Here is a 21,597-nt window from a genome sequence, read left to right on the forward strand (position 1 = left end):
CTTTTATTTATTTATTTAGAGAGGGAGGAGGATGACTCCATGATCCACCACCCAACAAATGCAGACCTTTATTTGTTTATTTACCAAATAAAATAAAATAAATAAAAATTAAAACAATAAAAGGCTAGAAAGATTGTGTCTCTATTTCAAATTCATATATGTCCACGGTGAATGAAAAAACACACTCACTATAAATATATTTTTTTATAAGAATTTGAATACTCGGACTCGATATTATACGTTAAAAAATAAAGAGGATTTATGTAACGGTTGAGTGCTTATCCATTTACTCAAAAATTTAAGTTGTTAGGTAGTACTGCATACCCATCTATTTATACACCTTTTAATTTTCATCCGAATCCGATGTAGGACAAGTCCCACTTGTAACATTTTCCCCCCGCCCGAACCTGCGCAACGCCGTCATTGCATTTAGGCCACTCTGCCTACCCAGGGAGCAAATCCAGACGCCTCTGGACCGAGCACTTGACATGACTTCGGATCAATGATTGAGTCTGACTCTGATACTAACTGTAATGGGTAGACGCTTGTCCGTTTACCTAAAAGTTCAAGTTGTTGGGTAGTACTGTATACTCACCCATTTATACATTTTTCAATTCTCATACGGATTCGATGTAAGACAAGTCCTACCTATAACAACTTACCACTAGACTATAACAACCTTGGATAAATACAAAAAAAAATGAAGTACCACATGATTCGATCATCATACTGCATCGGCAAAAAAAAAAAGATTAATGGAGTTTCTTTTCTGAAGAAAGCATGATGGTTGCCTTAACGTAGCCCCCTCCCTTTTCTTTTTCCTTTTCCTTTTCCTTTTCAGATCCTTTCTGCTCTGTCAAATAATAAGAGAATTCTCCTCCCTCCTTCCCTTTCTCTTACCCCCTTTCCCTCACTCCACTCTTTGCCCTATCAACATATATTAGAAGGGTATATATATATATATAAATATATTTTTTAACTGACAAAAAACTCACCCACCCGCTTTGTATTTCTCGACTTCCTTCTTCAAAAGTTGACAAAATATTATTATACGAGGGAGTACTTGCCCGCTGACCCAAAAACTTTAAGCTATTGGGTAGTTCTACATACCTATTTCATCTCCCATTCGGATCTAATGTGGGGTCGGGCTATCCTGCTTATCCCAAGTGACAACGCAGACCCATCCCGGCCTGCCATTTGGCGTGACACTGGATCAAGAATAAGGTTATTAACTATAACGGATGGACACTTACCTGCTAACCCAAAAACTTAAATTATTTGATAGTACTGTATACCCATTAATTTATACACATTTCACTGCCCCTTCAAATTCAATGTGACACACCTCTAGCAACTACAGTCCTTGATGGTATATTACCACGTAAAAATGATGACAAATAAAAACAAAACTAGGACAATTAAATGGGCCGCAAACTAATCCAAGCCCAATAATTATAACAAAACAAGGCAATATTTTAACATAGCAAACCCCAAAAAGGTGGGTTCGGATGTTTAGAGATGGCCTACACACCCACAAAAAAAAAAGAAAAAGTTGAGAGGTAATTTTTTAATGTGTGAATGGTTCTCATACCCCAAAACTAATGAGTAACGTAGACCTTAAGATAATCCAAATTGAATAAAATTTTCTGATGTGTCTGAATGGTATCCCACCACACCCACGAAGGTACTAAAGTTTTGAACACAAAAAACATGTGTATAGTGGCATAATTGCATAAACTATGATTTTTAACAAATGATGATTAAAAAATATATATATAATAGCCCCACACTTACTTATTCTATACCCACACTTACAATTTTATATATATATAAGCTTGAACTTTGTTATGGAGGTAGCTAGAGTAGTCCCCTTTTTGAGGGGGTTGAGTGTGGTGATATGTAGGTTTGATTACAAGGCATGCCCATTGCCCACTTTGGGAAAGTGGTACTGCTACCAAATGTACAGCAAGAAACTAACATTTATCAAAAAAAAATAATAGAATTTTTTTTTTTTTATAAATATTCTCACAAATATTTTTATTTTTATTTTTATTTTTTCCATTCGCACAATAGGACATATCTTGAATTATTTATTCTATATATATATATATATATATATATATATATATATATACATATATATATATTAAATATTATAAATAATTTTAGTTCTCCGATTATTGGGTCTCTTCGAGTTAGAGACCAACTGATTTAATCGGAAGCTAAGATTGTTTACAAGTAATAAGGTTGTTCGTAAGAATCGATAAATTATTTTGAATTCACAAAATAACAACTTTGAATCTATAAAGTAAGAGATAAATTCAGAGAAAATCTGATATTGTATTGATAATTAAGTGAATGATTTTGCTTGTATTTATAATGAAAGAAAAACTCTAAATTATAATTAAACCAACGGCATAGGAATGGCAATTTCTCCCGACTCAGCGGTCTCCAATTATTGGGTCTGTTCGAGTTAGAGACTAACTAATTTAATCGGAAGCTAAGATTGTTCACAAGTAATAAGGTTGTTCGTAAGAATCGATAAATTATTTTGAATTTACAAAATAACAACTTTGAATCTATAAAGTAAGAGATAAATTCAGAGAAAATCTAATATTGTTTTGAAAATTAAATGAATGATTCTACTTGTATTTATAATGAAAGAAAAACTCTAAATTATAATTAAACCAACGGCATAGGAATGGCAATTTCTCCCGACTTAGCGGGTTTACACCCCATCCCGCCCCTAATGGGATGAATTTGGTAGCCCTAAATGGGTTTAGGACGGATATGGTAAAATAATTGAAAATTCGAATACGGTTTGGGGCGAGTCGGACTTAATGATGAACCCGTCCCACCCTCACCCCAATGTGTACCTTTAATATATATATATAGATATATATATATATATATATATATATATATATATGATTTTTAATATTTTTAAGACCCTTGCTACTTTGTTTAAAGTGTATTTAATATATTAACTTTCATTATTTAGTAATTTAAAAGCTGCGTCAACCTATTTATCAGCCCAATTTGATGGGATGAATTTTTATTTTTATTTTTTAAATAATAAAAGCGGCATAACCTGCCCCCGCCCCGCAATTAGACGGAATATTCGAGGCGGAGTCGATACTTTGTCTTCTAGAGTAGGAACGGAATTGGTATGACGGATTTTCTAATGGGATGGAGTAGAGTTTAGTCAAATCCACCTCATTGCCATCCCTACAACTACAATAGTAAACCTTATAACAAAAGGAAACTTAATCTCGAAAAGAAACTAAGACTCGAAAATAAGCCTAAGAATAAAATATCTCGAAATATTCTAAAGCAATAGAGTAATAAACCTAATGAATAAAAACTATTAAATCTAAAATTTGAGAGAAATCAGAGTTCATTTTAACAACAAACAAAAATCCTAAAATATTCAGCAAGCCTCCTACACGATAGAAAAACCATGTCTTGCTCGTTAAGCTATTTCTAGTATAAAAAAAATAAAATAAAATAAAAATAAAAATAAAAATAAAAAAAATTCTAATTTTAGGTCAAAATAAATATTTTGAAATTGGACCAAAAAATCTATCAACATGCTCGTTTAACCCTTTGGCCATCCAAACCGGCCAAATAAACTTCAACAATCATTTCTACACTACCATATCATTTTTTTTTTCTTATTTGATGCCAAAACTTTTTGGTGTTACATTGAGAATCTAATATTTATCTAGTAATATGTAGTAAGCATGAAATGGATTGGATTTAATCTGAGATTTTACAGAATTGAAATTCATTTTACGAATTAAAAAAAGAAAAAAAAAAAAGAAAAAAGAAAAAGAAAGCCCCACATATGAAAATATCTTGGAAGATTCGGCTTAGATCTGGACCTAATTTGAATAAAAATGCGAATAAATAGGTCACTTAAACTCGAATGTGATCCAAATCAAATTCACTTAATCATATTAAAACTTGCTTGGATTATGTGTGTCTTATAATTTGAATCCATTTCGATCCAAATATGAATCTAGGCATTAAAATATATTGACTAGTTTTACACCCTCATTTGCTCTTCTTTTTCTTTTCTTTTTCTGTAAGAATAGCTTATGCATCTTACTTATTTCCAAATAAAAGAGGGTAAGAGATTATTTAATAAGCTTAAAATATTTAAAATTTGTCATGGAGTAAATTATTTAATAATCATTTTCTTCACATATGATTGAACAATTTCTCAACTCCCTCCTCTTTTTATACCCAACCTTTTTCTCACTCTACTTGGTGCATGGCATAGCTTATGTATCACAGAGCTTTAAATAATTTTTGGATTATAAAGTGAATATGTATCAAAGAGCTTTAAAAAAATTTTGGATTATAAAGTGAAAAAATTATCAATCTAATTGGTTTATGCAGATTTGAATCATGATGTGATGTATTGTACGGTAGGCTCAAATTCAATGTCTTTCAAAAACTTGATGGGCATTCAAAAATGCCTCGGGAAAGTAAGGAATGACCTTAAAATGCAGAGGCAGCACCAAATTGCTTTGAGAGGGAATCAAAGAATTGCATACAATCGCCTTGCAATCAAAGGGGACATCTTTTGACATTTTTCTCACCACCATACCTATAGTACACCTCTTTTTTTTAAAAAAAAAAAAAAAAATTAACTTGGGTATTCGGGAGGTGGTTCGCAATCATGGTATCCTTCGTGTCATAATAGATTTGAATAAATATCGGTGTAAACCGACCGAATTGATCGGTTAATGGAAATGTATAATAATATTGGACCCTTCAAAAAGGGTCGTGTATCGACTGATAGAACGAATTATGATTTAGGGTATGTAAAAAATTAGTGTTTGATTGTCGTAAAATATTTATCAAAAAAATAATAATAAAAAAAATAACAAAAAAAATTTTACACATCAATTTTTGACAAGCTATTTTATACTTCTCATTCGAGGAACTTGACTTTAACCTCAACCTATACCTTCATTAGATACCGAAAAAATAAAAATAAAAAATATATATTTTACTTTGGAAAAAAAAAAAATTATGTCGAAATAAAGGGAGCATTTATATATATATATATATATATATGTATATATATATATATATATAAGCACAAATGAGTCGTATGAGTGCTTAATCCAGAATTTGCATTGCAAGTGGCATCCTCAAAATGCATTTTCAAGCCTAACGAATAAAAATTTATGTCTCAAATCTAGGTCTAAATTCAGTTCGTATGACGGCAACGAATACAATTGATACTAATTCTGATTTTTCAATAAATTTTTTATAAATCCTATCAAAACTATTAAAAAATACTTGTTAATGAATAGAATTTTGATATAAACTTTATCGGATAGCTCAAATATGGATTGAAACATTTAATTTCATAGCCAGTTAATTATTCCAATTCAATAATGCATTAATTAATTAAATTAAATATGAATTATAATTAATAAAATTCCATAATAAATAACATAATATAATCTATAAGATACTATACATAAATTAATTATGCTAAATATAATATTTAAATATTTTTACAACTATTTTGGCCTCTTCTTCTTCCCTTTCGCTATGTTTCTAACTCTTTATTGCTTTTTATCCTTTATTCCTCTCCTTTTTAAGCATATTTTATTTGTCTTATTAGTCTTCTCTTTTCTTTTATTTCCCCCCCCTAATAATTGTATACCTATCTCTTTTGGAATTAATTTTAAAATAAAATAAAATTAGAGCTTTAACATATCACATCAGATATTCAATTAGTAACCAATCAGATATAAATTAATTTATATCTAAAAGCTGGTAAAAAGCAATAATCTGATTAGTTTACAATCCACTAACTATTTTTATTTTTATTTTTTCAATTAGATAAACAGGCATTTCACAAATTGTAATTTCTGAAAGCTCCTGTACCGCGTCCTTGGGGTGTTATACCATTGAAATAATAGTCAATTGGTTTTCATTAACTACTTAACTACACCTTTGATGAAAGAATCGCAACATACATCATAAAAACTAATAGGAGTAGACGTTTTAGATCATTCCGCGAGTGATAATGAAGATCACGAGCTCCATCTCTTGGGAGGTCTCCGACGAGCCTTGCTTCAAAAAATTTCATGAAATTCAACGTCTTTCAAACAAGCTATGTAAAACTTTCGCGCGTGTGAAGTTTATGGACAGTCACATGCAGTACAACCACTGTCCAAACAATCCCGAGATGAAGGTCTCCTATGAGCCTTGTTTCAAACATTTTCATAAAATTCAACTGTCTTCCAAACGAGCTAGGATACTATGTAGTTATTGTATCGAGGGTCCAGAAATTCTGAATTTTTGCATGTGTGAAATTTGTGGACGGTCAGATGCGTTACAGCCTGTGTTGTACTGCACCTAATCCACCTCCCAAACAATCCCGAGATCCATCCTTGGGAGGTCTTCGATGAGACTTGTTTCAAATTGTTTCAAACATTTTCATAGAATTCAACGTCTTTCAAATGAGTTAGAAACCTCTGCGGTACAGTAGTCTAAAAAATCCTTACATACCCAGACTTTCGCACTATAAAATTTGTGGACCTTCTCATACAATACAACCTATGTTGTATTGCACCTAATCCACCCCTCCCCTTACAAAAACAAAATATGAGTTTAATTTATTGTAAGATTAGGCAGCCCTAATTATATTAGGTGACCGTGCAATCAAACAGAACCTCTTTTTTCTGACTTTTTCCCATCTACAAAAGTGGTGTGGCTACTGATAATGCATGGTATTTTTGTATCTATATTAACGTCATTTGGCTACATCATGAATTCTTTGGTGGACAATGCTTTCCAAGGCGGAGCCAGGATCTTGACGATGGGTGGCCAAAATTATAAACAACACTATCTAGATAGAACTTTTGAAAAATATATATATATATATATTACGTAGGCAAAAATATTTTATTATTTATTTTATTCATATAAAAATATATCTATTTAAACTTTTTTCAATTTATTTAAATAAAAAAAAAAAACTAGTTATTTAAAGAAATTTTTTACTAAACTTTCTGAACAAACACAAATAAAATTTATGCCAAAATTATTAAAAAAAAAAAATGAATTAAATAACTCAAATGTAACAATTAAAAATTTAACAAAACAATAACAATAATACAAAAAAAAAAAAAAAAACACACACAAACAAATTAATAAAATAAGAATTTAGATTCTTAAATCATCTATTTTTGTTGATATTCAAAACTTCAAATGAAATTTTTGTTCTTGATTTTGTAAAAATTATTTTCTTATAGAATTCTTATAAAAGCATTTCAATAAAAATGAATAAAAAGTGATGGAAAGAATCATGTATGAGATGAAATTTTAGAATAATAAGATTATGGAAAGAATCGTGCTTGTAGTCACATTATGGAATGAACAGTGTTTGAGTTGAAATTTTAAGATAGGCACATTAAATTTAATTTTTTTTTTCTCAGGAGGGCCAAGTATTGATTTTATACCATATATGCTATACTATTTTATTTTTACCTCTACTAAAAAAAAAATTCCAAAAAATTAGGGGGGGGGGGGGGGGTGGGGGACCATGGCCCCCGCCAGCCCCCCCTCCCCTCCGCCCCTGATGCTTTGTTTACTCATCCGTGAGATGCGGTCTAATTATAAATGGGCACATTATTTATAATTATAAATTAAAAAAATAATAAATAAAGAAAATAGATAGGCTGATTGGATTTATTTTCAAAAAAATTATTTTCTTTATTTATTAATTTCCTTATTTTAAAATAAAAGAGGATGTGTGCAATTGCGGTTGGACCATATCAACTGTCAGCAAAGATCACCTATTTACCGATGAGTAGGCAAGTGTTGTCCTTTTTTTGTCTTGTTAAATTTAGTAACTACCTTGTTTGGCTTGTAAAAAGATTAAAGAACATTCCTTGGCATAAACATTAATTCCATGTTGCCCATTACCACTTATTTATTTATTACTATTCTATATATTTTAATTTTTTTTTTTTTTTTAAAACACGGACACACTCGTTCAGAGAATTAAGTATTTTACCAACTAAATTACTTAGAAATGTATGCGTACAAATTATAGTTAGAAGAATCCAAAATAGCGGTCTGTGCAGTGTAACAGTTGTGGAATTATTTGAAATGTTATGAAAATAACAATAATATATATATTATATATATATATATATATATATATATATATATATATATATATTTATTTATTTATATTTTGACTTTGCATACCATTAGTGAAAATCTAGAGATTTGGTCAAAACTCAACAAATATAGATTTTTAAGGGACGCAGTCTGAGTGCTACAGATTCCATCAATTCCTTAATGACTCCGTAATGTGATAATGATTTTCATCGATTGTTGACGCTAAAGTCGGCCGGCTAGAGCTGATCTTAAATTGAGATGTTGTGAGCGTTCCAGAACCAATTGTATGGTTCGAGTGTGAGTTATCAACTTATAGTCTCTTAAAGATGGTTGACTTCAGGCGATTATAGGAGGAAGAGAACAAATAAACTCCTTAATGAGTTCTATTTGCCTTAGTCAAAAGGACTTTACAATGAGTAAATTATAGTAACGATTAAATAATAGAAAAAGGGAGAAACAGATATAGAAAGAAAGAAAGATTGAGAGAGAGAAAACGAGAGAGAGAAATAGATAGAGCGAGAGATTGAGAAATATAGATAGAAAGAAAGAAGAAATAACAAGGATGTTATTCTTAGAAAAGCTTGAGAAAACAAACAAATAATAATAATGATTCTGAGGGTGCTGGACCCCTTGTGCAGCATACCTCTTTGATTATTTATAAAATAAATTGTAGAAACAAACTCCTACAAACAAGTATCCTAAATACATTACAACTTTATCACATAATTGAAATACAAATTCAAAATAGACTAAACTTATAGATAAATATCCTTCTGCAACCAAATAAATTCTTCCTATCTATTTGTTATTACCAACTATTCAAATCAATTCTAATCTGTTCATGTTTTCAAACAAAGCCCATGCATATCCACTTATACAAATCGATATTCCACCTATATCTAGAGTCTTTGACCCATATTAGACAAATAACTCCTTCAATCCAATTCTAATGTAACTTCAACCCATTCTCTTCTTGCAGTTCACAATTCTACCACATCACTGCACTTTAAGCCCGCTCGAGGCCCAAGCCCAATTGCTTAATCCGAGTCCCATGTTTATATGGTCCAAACCTTTACCAGATAACTGTTCACCAGACCCAATTGGAGTCCAAACCTAATTACCAAAATGGGTGTCAACAATGCCCCCCAATTTTGGTAGCCGTTTGGAATTAGGCTTCTAAAATTTGAACTAACATCCATTGTATTATGACTTCGCACACACTGTATAATTTCTAATCTCCATCATGGTTTCAGTTTCCAAGACTGCCGATTCCAATACCCTATCTAATCAGTCATTACAACTGCCGTAACCCTCTCGTCTTTCAATTACTTCCGCTTCAATTACCACCATACATCAAATTCTCATTGAAACACAGCTCTATTATTGCATTTTCCTCTCTGCAACCTTCATCTTCTTCACCAAATCGAAACTCTTTTTCCTTTTATCATGTCTTCAAAAACACAAAAACAGTACGCTTGTCTCGTTTTGGAAACTACCATACCAGAATCTACTTCGCATATACAAATGACCAAAAAAACAATCAAAACCCTAGCATCTTCTGAAATTGATACTTTGATTCTGATTGATTTACCCAATAATGCTAAAGGCCTTGGCCCAGCGTTTATCAATCGATCGCCTCCATCGTTGGCCCCGTTTTACCCCCAAGGAAAGGAACATTTTCCTTTTTCCAAACCGATTTACCAAACTGCAGAAGGTGAACGGCCATCTTTATCAATCAGGAACTAGTACCCTCCCATGTTTTAATGGAATGAGTGGATGGACCGTGTCTCTGCAGCAAAGGGTGAACTGTGGAAATGCATGGGCATCTTTGACATTATCCAACTGAGTAAGATCCCTTTGACTTTAGATAGATCTCTATTTTTCGCATCTCTACACTTCTGGTCCCCCACGACCAACTCACTACACCTGTACTGTGGGATGATGTCACCCATCCTTCGTGATGTATGCTTTCTAACGTCTCAAACCTGGAGGAGATGACATCAATTATTTCCTTCAAGACCCTGAAACAACATTTAATTTCCCTGTACAAGAAGGATCTAAACCATTCGTCCAATCCCATGGCCCATTCTTGAAAGAAATGCTTGGTGATTTTGGGTCTGAAGTAGATGAACAAGAACACATAGGATTTTTACTGTTGTGGTTGTGCAGACACCTGTTATGTGCCCCTGCCATTCAAATTACCAAGGACCTAACCCAACTGGCCATCGCTTTATCCAAAGATAGAGCCATGGCTTTGACGTCATTTCTCTTAGCGTCATTGTATCGAGGAATATCAGACCTCATTGTATCGAGGAATATCAGACCTCATTGTATCAAACTTTTCAAGGTTTGGAGGATCGTTTTGGCTCTATCAATTCTGGCTACAGGCTTATTTCCTTGAATTGTTACCCCCTATTCAACTTGCAGCAAGTGATCCCTTGATATCCTTTGGTTATGCCAGAGCTAAACCTAAAGATCAATCTTTCCTGGATTGCTTTCGTTTCTTTTATCACCAATGTACCTTCCGAACCCGTGCTCAATTTCTTCCCTTTGCAAACTGTCGATTGGCCCCTTCTTGGCTATTTCCCCTACAGCTGAGTCTTCTACTGAGCAAGTAGAAGCATTCAAAAATTCTTGAGGTCACTTTCTAATTGCCAGAGACATCTCCTGCAACACTGTTGTTCCTTTTAGTGCCAAAAGTAGGACTGAGGTAGAGTTTTACAACCCATCACAATTGGCTAGACAATTTAGATTAACTCAAATGATCCCTGTGATACCCCTCGATTCTAGAGCCACGGGTGATCAAGTCCGAGCACAGATCCGAGGGATACTAGCTAATTAATATGTAAATAAGCAGGAATACAAAATGAAATAAGAATAAATTAATAAGCTGAAAAGAATTTTAAATACGAAAATCCTCCAAAATAAAAGTTCAATAAATTTTAAAACTTCAAATCCGTACAACTCGGGAATCCATCTAGTGTATCCCTAATAATCCCAAACGATAAATAAATTTACAGAATCAAAATCCAAAACTAAAATAGAAAAAAAAATCATATATAGTCAGATGAGTGAGTGTCTGTATCTGCATCATCACGATCAAACTCTAAGCCTAGTACTGACGAACACCTGAAAAATAAGAGTGGGTCAGGCCCACGTACAAGTTCTATCCTACTACAATTCATACATAAATCCGAAATGCAGATACATCCTAGATAACTCAGTAATATCTAAAACAGTCCATATAGATATAGATACACACTATAGGATGCTCACTAACCTATAGTCATCACACCTGAGTAGAAGGTAACACGTAAAACGCACGTAGTGTAGTCATGCACACCTAGACCTACCAGGGAACATCATTAGGTCCAGTTATCCATCCAAGGCAATATACGCACCCTAACCGTGATCAGAATACTCAAGCTAATATTACAGTATCATAAGTATATATATAAATCATTCCTAGTATAGAAAAATAAAACAACCATTCGTTATGTCGTTCAATTGTTTTAGTTGACAGGACATGCATCCATGTAGGATTTAATTGTTTTAGTTAATCCATTCCGTATGTATGAAGAGGTAGGAGTTAGCTTTTTGATCTAATCTATCTCTAATATGCCACTATACCATACCGGTGCATATAATGCATATGATCCATAAATGATGCACACTCAAATGAACATTAAGTACATCCAGAAACCAACATAATAGAAATCGGATGTAGATAAGATCCTATCATGCGTCTAGTATATGATTATACTCATAGAACCTCCGTTTAAATTGCTAAGTAATAATAAACAATTTAAACTATCCATATTCTCATAATTGACAGAACAAAAATTAAAACAGTTCATCAATTAACAGCCATAGCATGGTATAATAATTATCAGAATTATGAACTGAGCACATTATACTAGAAATCCCAAACCATACTCCCATACTAGTTCATTTAAATTACTAAAACAAAGGCTAGTAATGAAATCCTCCTCAATCCTTGACGACGTGCAAATTAATATTTACATCATATGACGTCTATTTAATCCTCCATCTTTAAACCTGTGCAAGATATTATGACACACAGAAGTCCAATCTACATAGTAAATAAAACCCTAATGGTTTTTTAGACTAATCCATTTTAAATGGTTAAAGCACAACCAGCAAGTAAAACTTTCTCAACTCCTGACAGCATGTAACATAGTATCTAAAGCTCATGATGTCTATAACTGTAACCTAAACCAACCTTTTTGGCCTTCATTAAATTATATATATCATTCATATAACATCCCATGACTAATTTAATATCAATCCCTTTAAGTTGCTAAAACAAACTCAGCAAAATAAACCTTCTTCCTTCCTTGACAGCATGCCCGTTATACATTTGTATTTCATGATGTTTCCTACAAATAGCACACCAACCTATACTAACTGTTTTAAGTGTCTAACATGTTAATTTAAACATTTACAACCTTCCAGAACTTTCCAGCAATTCCATTAAAGCCCCTGGAATCAGAAAATTCTTCGAAAACACCCAGTAGGGGTTTTTTTCAAGGGAGCCGGCTCCCCCACCATGGGAGCCCGGCTCTATAGCTTCAAGAGCCGGTTCCCCCTCATGGAGAGCCGGCTCTCTCTTCATGGGAGCCGGCTTCCTCCATTAGGGAGCCGGCTCTCCCCCCTGAGAGCCCCTCTCTGTTTCACTGCTTCGTCTCTGCTTTGTCCGGTTATCGTCTGCGCTTTCGACGAAGTTCAACCTTCTGTTCCCTTTGTTTTTAAAGCTCCTAGGGTTCAATCTAAGACCTACTAGCTCCCGTAACTCCTCAAATTCCCAAACAAACTATTTGACAGAAATTTAAATAGAAACGAAACAGTTTATGCATAAAACAGTTTGTAATAAAACAAAGCTTACAATAGTTTTAAGTCTAATTAAACATGCATCAAATATCGATTTTAAAAGTTGAATTAATCCTGGAGACTATAAAGAATGCACAGAACACAAGTTTACAGGAAGGAGACAGAATGAAACTTGCCTTTAGGTTTCGGTTTGAAACCTTTCAACATCGTCTCTAAATTCTCCGACGAACTGACGACTACTGGTAAACCTCTTACTGCTTGGTTTCAATCCCACAAGCCATCCATCCCATCCTCCTTGGTACACCTTCAGTCCATAGCTGAAAGCCTAATTGGTTTTCTCAATTTCCTTTTGTGTTTTTCCCCTCAACCCTTTTTGTTTCTCTCTTCCTCCAGTTACGGGAAAAAGGGTTCTCAAACCCTTGCAGACATATATTGTTCTATATATAGGTTTTTATTAAACCTACGTTTAACTCCAATACACATTTAAAAGTCGACTAACCTAGCTTCATATAAGAAACCCTAATCCTAAACTATATACGACCATATAAATTATATACTAAATAAGTCCTACAAGCCATTTAAAACACACGTCATTTAAAACACCAATAAGTAAATTAAATCACAATTACATAACTAAAAATACAACCAATAAATAATTACAGTTAAATAATTAATTTAAAGAAATACACCAATACAATTAAACAATTAATTTAAATAAACACAATTAATTAATTAAGAAAAAAACAAACACATAAGTCACATAATTAAATAAAAATGCAATAAAAATCAAAATTAAATTCCCATTTTATCCTTTTGAAAACTAAGGGTATTACATTCTTGTACCCCATAATTTCTCATACAACAAGAACTACCATAGGAGAGTTAAACTTTCAGATACCGATCAAGTCAGAGAAGTAAACAACAAATTTCAACAGTCCCTACAAAGTTTCCAATATACAAAATTTGCAGCAGAACCTGGTGCTGACTCATCATTTGAGAAATGGTGGTCAATATATGTCAATTCTTCCAGGACTCAAGATTTTACCCAGTTGACTCACAATCTTCTTGGGTCATATAAGTTCATATCTCTATCCTTTCAAGGTGGAGAGACCATTTCACCTGTTGTGCTTTTACCACCCCCTGAACCAGAGAGCATTCCTACAAAATCAGCAAGTCAGCCACCTCCTGCAGCTCCTGCTGGCAGAACAAGGTCTCGTTCTCGGCAAAGTAAGTTATCACCTTCTTGATTTCCCTTTTATATATTAATAAGATGAGTCTCTTATATAATATTCCTTTCCTCCTAACTGCAGGTGTGTCTTCCACTATTCCAGAAAAGACAGTTTCAGTCCAAACAAAAAACATTCTTATTGATTTTTATGTCCCTCTTCAAAGTATACCTCCAGTATCGGCGGCTACTAAGGTAACACCCATAAACAAACCATACTCATTTTGCAATACATCTCATTTTACTTGCTAATACTTTTTTTCCAGAAGAAAATAAGGAAAAAGACTGTTGGAAAGAAGCCTCGCAGAAAATCAACGGCTAAAAGACACTTCATCTCGCTTGATGATGATGATGACGTAGATGAAGATGAAGTTGTGTCCAAGAAAAGGAAGTCTGCCACTGAAACTCTCATGGTAAAATTCCTTGATGCCTGATTATATTTTTGCTCATGTATGATTACTAAATCGGCATTATTTTCAAGGAACTCCACCTTCTTCAGAACAAAAATAAAGTCGGGACTTTACCGTGGACAACCTTGACAAGGAAAAGGTTAAAGTTTCAATGGAGCAAGAACGCAGATCTCCTAAAGAGATCTCTCCAGCTTCTTCTTAACATCTAGCTTCAACTCCAATGAATGAATAGATTGGAGATTCTGAGGAAGTAAGTATCACAAATGAATATATTACTTGGTTATTTGTGATAATTGAAACTGATTCAACATCTCTTAGTTACAGAAAGACCCTACTCCTCCTGTTGTGCTTGCAAGATCCAACCCAAGTTCACCATTTACCATTTTGGACTCTCTATTTGATTCTATGTTTGACTGTATAGATTCTGAACCCCCTACCATTCCAACCGAGAACACCACTGAAATTCCATTGGAAGTGGTTAAGGCTGTACATATATTACTCCAGATGTTTCAACAGGATCTGTCCTTAACCCTTTCCTTCAAAGAAGAGCTTACTGAAATCCTTTCCTTCCTGAGTAGCTACCCAGGATTTCCTTTGAAGGATCAATCCTTTTTCAAGAATGCTCAACTTCAAGTTCCATCCATGATTGTTGCTTATGCTGAATCAACTCAAACCATTAACCAATATACTGCTAAAGTCCAAGAGAAAGAATTGTTTCCCAGGCTTTGAAGAATGGAAAAGAATTGCATCTGTCTTTGAAGAAAGAAGCTGTCGAACTAAATGCTAGAGAGAAGAAGCTTCAGGCACAACTAGCTCAGCTTCAATAAGACAAATCCCAACTCGGCAACAAAGTGGCAGAACTGAAGAAACAAGCAGAAGTTGCCGCCCCTAAGTTCAAAGTACTACAGGCCCAGACGCCAAAGTTAGAGCAGTCTAAACAACAAGTAGAAATCAAGCTTACCAATACCAAGGCCTCATGGGCAGATATGAAGGCCAAGTTTGAAGATTTTCATATGAATTTTACTCACCCTTAAACAATTATTTCTATTTTTTCTCTAATGGTCTGTAATATGGTTTTGAACAATTTGCCTTTTCTTTGGGATGCGATAATTTGAACAATCGGGTTACAATGATATTTTGATTTTGACAAATATGCTGAGATTTTATTCATAGCATATACAAACCTATCTTATAATTTGGAAAAAAAAAAAACAAAAACAAACACAATCCAAACTATTTTGATCCAGTGGAGACTTTCTTTTCCTCCATAAGTTCAAAAATAGTTGGCTTGTATTTCTTTAGGTACCTTCCATTTATAGGTCTTTCACGAATTTCACCATCTAAATTTTTTAATTTGTAAGCTCCTCCATGCAATACTCGGTGAACCAAATTTGGGCCTTTCCAACTAGGCGACCATTTTCCACAAACTCTGTCCACCTTCCCAGGTGGAAGAATTGTTTTCCAAACCATATCATCTTCTGCAAATGACTTAAACTTCACTTTTTTGTTGTAAGCCTTCATTACTTTTGCTTTATGGACCATAAGGTGGTCTAAAATAAGTTTTTGGACTTTATCTAAATCTTCTAACTCGACAAGCAGCTTCGTTGTAATCAGCAGGTATAAGATTGTATTGTAAAGCTACTCTTGCCGATTTCACATTTAACTCCATCGGCAGCGCAGCATCGTGGCCAAATGTTAGCCTATAAGGAGTTGTTCCCGTACTTGTTCACTTTGAATTTCTGTAAGCCCACAAGGCTTCTGAAAGGGTTTCATGCCAACGCCTTGGCTTATCTTTTATCATCTTCTCAATAATTTCAATAACAATTTTATTTGAAGCCTTGGCCTGACCATTCCCTTGAGCATAGTAGGGTGTTGAAGTTACCATTTTCACTTGCATATCACGGTCGAGTTGTAATACTTCATTTGCTCGAAAAACAGATCCATTATCGGCAACAATTGTTTCTGGTAATCCAAATCGGCGAAAGATATGTCACTCCAAAAACTGTATAACAATATTATGAGTTACCGATACATATTCCTCGGCTTCTACCCATTTGGTAAAGTAATCGGTAGCTAAAATAATCCAATGATGACCCTTTGATGAAGGAGGATTAATCTTGCCGATTAAATCCATGGCCCAACCTCTGAAAGGCCATGGTTTAACTAATAATTGCATCTCTATTGCTGGAACCCACTGCATTGGACCATGCTTTTGACAATAACCTTTTGCATAAGTCATACAATCTTTTCTTATTCCAGGCCAATAATATCCATATCGGCGTATCAACCACCTCATTTTTATGCCGACTTGATAAGCTCCACATATTCCTTCATGTACCTCGGCCATAATCTTCAAACCCTCAAACTTACTAATGCACTGAAATAACAAATCATCATCAACCGATCTTCTATAAAGATCTCCATCCATAAGGACATAATCGACTGCACTTCTTTTTATTCTTCGATCGGCTTCTAGAGTTGGATGTTGCAAGAACAAGATGTAAGGGATCCGCCAATCATTATCATCTAACTCAGCAACATCAGTGGCAAAGACCTCTTTTATAACTTGATTTCTTGTTTCAGCCGATGGATGAGATCGGCATGTAATCTTTACTACCCTTTCCTTCAAACCACTCGGTACTCTGATTCCTGAAGCAGCCTGTGCTAAATCATTAGTTATTTTATTCATGACCCTTGGTCTGTATTCCAAAGTCACAATGTGAAATTGGTTGACCAATTGGGTTGCCAACGAATGAAATGGCCTTAATTGCCAATTCAAACATCTAAAGTTTTCTGAGATTTGATTAATCACCAAACTTGAATCCCCCACAACATGGACATTTTTTACTGCCATTTCTAACAGAATTTCCAAGCCAATAATTAATGCTTCATACTCGGCTTGATTATTTGAGCACTTGAAATCCAAAAAAAAGGAAAATGACATTTGGTTCCCTGCTGGGGATATTATCACTATACCAGCTCCTGAGCCTTCGCTGGTACTTGACCCATCGAACATTAAAGTCCAAGGGTCAAGAATATGGATGCCGAGTCAAGCTCATCAAACACTTGTGATTCAATTTCAGGCGAGGGATGATCGGCAAGAAAATCTGCCAAGACTCTCCCTTTAATCGCCTTTTGTGGAACATATGCAAAGTTGAACTCCATTAGTGACAAAGCCCACTTGCCAATCCGGGCTGTGATTAATGGCCTTGATAACATATATTTTATAAGATCTATTTGACAAACAATATAAACCAAAACAGGCAACATATAAACTTTTAATTTCATTGTTGTAAAATATAAAGCCAAATATAATTTTTCAATCGGCGTATATCTACACTCAACTGGAGTTAAAACTCTGCTGAGATTATATATTGCTTGTTCACTTCCTGCTTCATTATCTTGTGCTAGTATAGCTTTAATGGATTCTTCAGCAGTCGATAAATATAATTTCATCGGCCATTTCTTCCTTGGTGGCATCATGGCAGGAGGACTTGACAAGTATTCCTTAATCTGGTTAAATGCCCTTTGATGTGTATCATCCCATTTGAATTCTTCCATCGGCTTCAGCTTGAGTAGCGGGGAAAACACATGTAACTTACCAGCTGTATTGGCAATAAATCGCCTAAGATAGTTCACTTGTCCAAGTAACCTTTGCAACTATTTCTTGCTTGTCGGCGCCCTAGCATCAATAATTACCTTAACTTTATTCCTATAGATCTCTATACCCCTTTCATGAACCAAGAAACCCAAAAAGTTTCTTGCCAATACTCCAAAGGCACACTTTATTCGATTCATCTTTAGCTTATAAGCCCTCATCCTCTCAAAGGATGCTTTGAGATGAACCAAAAGACATTACCATAAGGCATTACCACCCACTCAAAAGTTCCAATCGATCCGGGACACCTAAAAGCTGTCTTTGGAATATCCTCCTTAGCTATATAAATCTGATTATAGCTTGAGTGTCCATCCATAAAAGATATAATTTCGTGCTTTGCAGCCGCATCTATCAGTTGATCGGCTATCGGCATGGGATACTCATCTTTTGGAGTTGCTAAGTTTATGTTTCGGAAATCGACACATATACGTAATTTTTCATTGTTCTTGATAACAGGGACTACATTTGATAACCATTCAACATACCTTGTAGTTCGAATGAATATAGCATCCAACAATCGTTCGATTTCCACCTTCACTTTGTCTACCACCTCTTGAGACATTCGACAAGGTGGCTGTTTATATAGCTTGTAGCCATCTTTAATGGGCAACTGATGTTCCATTAGATCTCTGGATAAACCCGATATTTCCTCATAATTCCAAGCAAAATACTGTATTCCTTTAACATGCCGATAACCTCAGCTTGCAATTCCGGTTCTAACAGTGCACTGATGTAAGTTGATCTAGGCTTTGCGTCAGTGCCTAAATTCACCTCCTTTAATGGATCCTGAGTTTCTGCTTTAAAATCATCAATCTTAGTTGGTGCCAATTCCAAGTCTTCTAACTGGATAGCATCCATCTTTTCATTATCAATTAACTAAGGGAGTTCTGACTAACCTTAGCAAGATTAACTAATGGTCCTGGCTCTATTGTTGCTTCCTTTTCTAGCCGTTTTTCGACCATTTATGCTTGTAACCTAATGCAAGCGGCCCTAAAGGCCTGCTGCCGAGCTGCTTTTCTTTCAAGTTTCGCTTCCATAAACAACTTCTTCTTTAATTATAGTAAGCCGATGGAGTTCTACCTTCGGCCTAGAATTCTCCTGCTGTAACTCATCGATTTCACAATCGGCAAGACTCCTTCTCATGGTTGCCGAGGTAGGTCTTCCATTGGCTCCTGTTCCCATAAATCGAATAGGAACACATTCTTCGTCATACAAAATAGCATTTGCCAAGTACACTTTTGCCACGTGGCTTATCATCGGCATTCACTATTTTCACTTTGTCTCCATCCCAAAAAATCAGCATCTGGTGTAATGATGATGTGATGCACATATTTGTATGAATCCAGTCACGGCCTAATAACAAATTATAGGAAGCCGTGGATTCAATAATAAAGAATGCCGCAAAAGACATCCTTCCTCCAACTTCTACTTCTAAGGGAAGGATCCCTTTAGTACTAGTAGAGCCTCCGTTGAAACCACAATTTGCTACATCAGTAGGAATAACATCTTCCATACTATTGCTGAGTTTCTTCAACGTGTTTGCTAGAATAACATTCAAAACTGAGCCATTGTCTACCAAGACTCGGTTAATAGGTTGGTCTTCCACCCATACCTTGACATACAAAAGCCTTAGTTGTTGAGTAATTGCTAATAAAGGTTTTTCAAAGACTACCTTTTCTACCGATTCTGAAAAAAGAATTGATAAATTCTGAATCGGCTGAGTTTCTTTTCCCTTACTTTTGTCTTATGTTTCTCCCTTATTTCCAATACTTGCATTCGACATCGATGGGGCCGAAACATCGCTGGTAATACAAATGCCATGTTACATGACATCTCATCTGGAAAACTACTAAACTGAATTTTGAACTCATTTTTTCGTCTGGGCCATGTTGGCTGATGCTCCTTATCTTGTTGGTTTTTGTCTGTCGTACTGACTTGCTCAGTAAACTCTTCTGTGCCCACCTTTTCAGCTTTCCTTTTCTCTTTAGCTTTCCTCCTCTGTTCCTTACATTTCTGAGATTGAGTTAGGCCTCCATTCTGATATTGTTGAGCTTTAGGTAATTTTGGATGATCAACTCGAGTCCATCTATCTTTAGTTGAGTCTGTCCTAGGTTTCACAGTTCGCATTTTATATGAATCGGCTCCTTTTTGTACCCAAATTTCTGATTAAACCGACTACTGCCTCTTAAAACTGGGTGTCGATTTTGGGGATGAAATCGACTAGATATATATAGTTGCCGAGTTTGCTTTCCAGTCTTCAGATGACTGCTGCTGGAACCACCTTGCCGAGGCTCTTCCCCAGGCTTCAATGGGAAAATAAGCCTCTCAAGAATTCCTTTCTTCTTTGGTTGAACCTTCATTGGCACATCTTCCTTTAGTTTTTGCTTTCCTTTGCAATTTGGGCAACAGCCATGGTCGATCAAAGCTAATTGAGCCTCCATTAATTGTCTCTGCAGTTCTACCATCTTTTCAGGTGTCGCAGTTGATGAAAAAAACTCACCTAATATCTTTTCAGCCTCCTGCCTATTCTCTCTCTTAGCTAGGGTTATTACATTTGTAGATGTGATTGTAGGAAATGGATTGGTATCCACCTTCATGGTCTCTGAAGTTTTTCAGGAATTTTAAAGTACCTTCGTCAATAGCTCTCTGCAATACATCTCGTAGAATAGTATAATCATTAGTAGCATGGTTCCGAGTTATGATACTTACAATACTTTTTTCCTTTAAAGTCACTTGCCGATGGAATCTTATGCCCTTTAGGTAAAGATATCATTTTATCGGCCATCAAGTGATCAAAGATTTGATCTGTTTTTGACAAATCGAAAGAATAGCTTTTCCCGGTATCGACAGGACTTTTCCTTGCTACCGATGTTGATGTTGATGCTGCATTGCCCACCGTGGTCAATTTAGGTTTAACCAACGCCTCACTAATGTATGGCTTTTTTATGTTGACCTTTGCAACGTCAACTTCTAATTCATCTCCAACTTCTGCAAAGAATACCTCATAATTAGGGTACTTGTACCAAGTACCCTTAGAAGAATTCTTCCTCTCTTTCTCTTCTTTTAGTATTTCCTCATACCGAGAAGCCTTGTCTGCTAAATCGAAGAGATCTTGAAACTCAAACCCATTAAACCTCTTGCGATGTTCAATGTCTAGACCATTCAATGCCAACTTAATGTATTCTGGTTCTGGCAAACTTACTCGGCATTTGAGTTTAGCCTTCCTGAACCTGGTAACAAAAGTTTCAACCGATTCGCTCGGCAACTGAGATAATCGAGATATGTCTGCCAGC

The sequence above is a fragment of the Cornus florida genome, unplaced genomic scaffold, assembly GCF_030987335.1.
Source record: "Cornus florida cultivar Cherokee Brave unplaced genomic scaffold, ASM3098733v1 CherokeeBrave_3.0.0_Hap2_Chr08, whole genome shotgun sequence".
Lineage (NCBI taxonomy): Eukaryota > Viridiplantae > Streptophyta > Magnoliopsida > Cornales > Cornaceae > Cornus > Cornus florida.